Raw genomic sequence first — 4,469 nt, 5'->3', positions numbered from 1 at the left:
GGCAGAGGAGCCTGGTAGGCTGCAGTCCATGGGGTCACTAAGAGTCAGACACGACTGAGCGACTTCACTTTCACTTTTCACTTTCATGCATTGGAGAAGGAAATGGCAACCCACTCCAGTGTTCTTGCCTGGAGAATCCCAGGGACAGGGGAGCCTGGTGGGCTGCCATCTATGGGGTCGCACAGAGTCAGACACGACTGAAGCGACTTAGCAGCAGCAGCAGCAAACTGTCTTGACTTTAAGTCTTTTTTCTGGTTTCTAATAAATGGCCTATAATTATTTGAAGAAGACAAGTGAGATATTAGCTCCCTTCCCACTTACAGTAAGGATTTCAGATTCTTAGGTGTGGGGTAAGGAAATTTGAATTCAGCCTGCCTTAATCCTATTTCTCTGGTTAGTGAGGAGGCTTTCTCAAAAGTACCCTTAGAGTGGTGGTTATACTGAGGGTGTATGTGCTTCCTTTTGACCTTCTTAATTTAACAATCCTGCCATCCGGTTATATTGACTCATATTCAAAGAAAAAAATTTGATAAGTACAATAAATGTAAAGGTGAATTTTTCACTTTTTAAACAAAATTGAAGGCAACTTTTTCATTATCACAATATCAAGTGGCTAATATTGAAACATTCAATTACACTGATCTAATGACTAACATTCCTGAAATATGATTGAAATAATCTTTAAGTCCCCTCACAATATTGCTATATTCAAGAACAATATTTTTTGAAGAAGGGTGAGCAAAGAAGGCTTGGAGAAGATGCTAACAGTCTCCAAAACAGTATTTGCAAAGGCCATCTAAAGACGTGAAGACTAAAGAAGTTGAGATGATAGCACATCTCAACTTGGATATATTTTGTGTCAAAGTTATGTAAAATCCCAATCTTCATTATTACTAAGCTTTTCAATTTCTTTACTTTATAATACATTTTACTAGAGAACTAAAAATGCTCATATCTGCAAAGAGAATAGTATATCCAGTCTATGTAAGTGGTCCATGAATGTTGTATTTTGTACTGAGAATTCCAGATGTTATCTTTTTATTCAGTTCTGTTAAAGATTTTTTCAAAGAAGAAAAATTTATTGTAGAAATATAATTGTGGCCATTATATATTTCATGTTTTCTGTAACTTTCTAATTATACTTTACTTAAATTTATAGATTGAAGATTCTTTTTTCAATCAACATTAACACAATATGTTAAAGTTTTATAAAATATATCAAAATATTTAAAAATATAATCTGTGAAATTTGGATTACAGAGTGACATAAGTAACAGAGAAGCATGTGTTCTTTTGAATCACATACTATAAAGTGAGAGGATGGATATGTCATCTTTTCTTCTTCTAAAGTATTTGAAGACTAGAAGATTGGTCTAGTAGTAAATCTAACAGGAATGGTTTTATAGATTGTGAAATTGGGGTCTGACAATGTCAAGATGGAAGGTCATAGAGCAGCTCAATGGGTCAGAAAGGACAGGAACTTGGAAATTTCTTTTATCTTCACTGTTACTCAATGAAAGTATGTTGGAAAATGAGGTTAAAATCTGACCTGTTGTCTGGTGTGGTAAAACTGTGCAGATGATCAATATATGATTTTGGACATGTCCTTTTATGTATTTTTTTTTTAATTTTGCAGTTTTCTTGATTATATATTTATATTTAGTTCAATTTGACAATTACACATTTTCTTCATTTGTTTAAAATAGTCTTAGGCTCAAAGATACAATTTGAGTTGGATTCATGAGAAAAGGAAATGGATAAGCAGAGGTAATTACCATGAAGTAGGAAAGGAAAGCATGCCAATATGCAGACCTTGATATCATATTTGTTGCAGTTTAGCTGGAATGATTGGCATTTTGTGTTTTAATAATAAACAGTAAGTTTTATGTTAAGGAATCACATTTCTGTATTTAAGTTATAATTCAGAATCCTTTAGCTACCAAAGAGAATCTTTTCTCATAAGCATCTCTGTATCAGTTTGTTTGGTTTATAAATTTTATTTCCTAGTACACTTATAAAATATTAAAGTGTAAAACTGCAAAAATAGGGAAGTAATTGAAACCCCAGGTCTTCTTACAAAGATATTTCTACTTCTAAATGGTTTATTTCACCCTTTTACCTTGAAGCTTCTGAACACCCTCAAAAAAAGATCTGCTTACTGTCTGTGCTTCAGTGAAGTCCACGCTGATACAACAAGCAGCCATCCAAATTAAGAATCAGAGTGGAATAGCAATATTGGGTCCTAGAAATCAGTGGAATAATGACTTCAAATCCTTAAAGGTATTTCATTACCTTGGAGAGGAAATTGTAGAGGAGTAAAATTGACAATAAAATTTACTAAGCAAATCCAGCTTAACAGCATTTTAGAAGTATGTTAACAATCTGAAGAGGCTAAAATGGTTTGCATTAAAAAATGGAACCCAAAGTATTGAGAATAGGGGGAAAAAAAAACAGATGGATTCCATTTAATACAACTGTTGTCTATAAGATATTAAGAAAAGGATGTGCTCTTTCTCTGCAAAGATTTTAAAGAGATACATAATATAATAAGAAGTGATGAGATGTGAAAAATATAGCCTAAAAACCCAGCTCACTCGGTATATTTTGACATTATAGTTGAGCAGGCTGACTTGGGGAGAGAAGTAAACAGGATCTGTGTCCTATCCTGAAAGAGATATTAGATGGAAAATTAGATAAGGTCAAAATCTGGTACAGAATGGTTTGTATAGATAAATTCCAGCCTGTGCATTTGGGAACTTCTGGGTACTGTAAACTTTTTTTTTAACTGGCATGGAGTCTGGTGAGTGAGATGTTTTTCAGTGTTATCAGATTTCACATTGTCTGCTACATTATCTGTATCACTGTAAGGACAGAGTTTATGCTGGAAGGCACTAGAATCTATGCCTTTGGGTGTTTTTATCAGGTGAATCAGGCCTGTAGCACTCAACAGCCTAATGTTGCTGATAGCCTCTTAGGAGAGACCGCACAGTGAGGTTGGAGAGCAGGAGAGATCTAAAGTCAGCCAGGTTCACTCAAGCGACAGGATGCGTTATAACATTGTAAAATACACAAATAATTAGAAAACAGTACATTTTTTATAATTTCCTCTTTTAGAAGAGACAGGAGAATATGCTAAGAAAGAAACATTAAAAAGATGGCATTCAGGAAACAAGAGATTCCCAAAGGTGAATCATAGAAGCAGTTCCCAATATTGACAACTGTCCAGGTGAATTTAGAGTTGAAGACAGCTATGGAAGGAATCTGAGGTACATGGGCATTTGGAACAATTATTGTGCTTTTACAGATCTATTAAAGCATATTATATATTAGCTACAGGGGTATAAACAAAATGAATAATAACTCTAGACAAAATGTTACAAGTATGGAAACTTACTCCTAGTGTATTACATCATGTGTGCATGTGCTAAATTGCTTCAGTCATGTCTGACTCTTTGCCACCCCATGGACTGTAGCCCACCAGGTCCTCTGTCTATGGGGTTCTCCAGGCAGGAATACTGGAGTGGGTTGCCATGCCCTCCTCCAGGGGATCTTCCTGACCCAAGGACCAAACCCATGTCTATTGCATTGCAGGTGCATTCTTTACTGCTGAGTAGGGAGCAGAAGATTCCCAAAAGCTAAGTGATTCATAACAGAATATCAATAATCTATGATTATAAAAGTGGAAATAAATTATAAAAGCATATTTAGAAATACAGAAATTAACAGCCAAAATACTCAAGAGTATCACAGGTTGGTGATGTGGGAAGTGAGAGTAGGATAAAGAAGTGTGGAGAAGGAGATTATTATTTTTAGCATTTTTTTTAACACTGATGAATTTTTAAAAATATGTAATTGCTTGATTATTAAAAAATAAAACAATTTTAAAGTAAAGTATCAGTCTATAAATTTTGAGGATACCTTTATTTCATATTGCTTTTAAAAATCCTACTTAATTCTAATAACATGGTTATTAGCCCATGAAGTTTGGTAGGGCATATCTTCCTACTCAGAGTTTTCAGATAAGAATTTGAGGCTCAAAGAGGTTAAATAACTTGCCTCAGGTTACATGTTCATAAGTGTTGCAAGTATAACATCTTTTGAGTTTGTATTCTATTTAAATACATTGCTATTAAGATTTTGGTTGTTTGTTTAATATGGTTTCTATATAAAGATATATTTTATTGGAAATGTCTATATACAATGCTTTGTTTCCATTATGGAAGTATTTGTATGCCAAAACAGATGAGCAAATTCACCCACTTAACAATTCTTATTTAAATTGTCAAAAACATTGAGACTCTTGAGAGGATCTAATCAAGTTCAATAAATTTATAAGCAGTGTTTGTGTTAATTTTCAACTGCAGACAACTTAATCTTTTTTTTTTAAAAAACCAAGTTGTAGAAAAAATGTGTTTTATGGCAAGTTAGAAAACAAAAGGAAATGAGCTGTCTCTGTGGAATTCAGCATT

This window comes from Bison bison, unplaced genomic scaffold, assembly GCF_000754665.1.
Source record: "Bison bison bison isolate TAMUID 2011002044 unplaced genomic scaffold, Bison_UMD1.0 scf7180017864156, whole genome shotgun sequence".
NCBI classification, from domain to species: domain Eukaryota; kingdom Metazoa; phylum Chordata; class Mammalia; order Artiodactyla; family Bovidae; genus Bison; species Bison bison.
The sequence above is the reverse complement of the archived record's forward strand: the minus strand, read 5'-3'. Positions refer to the sequence as shown.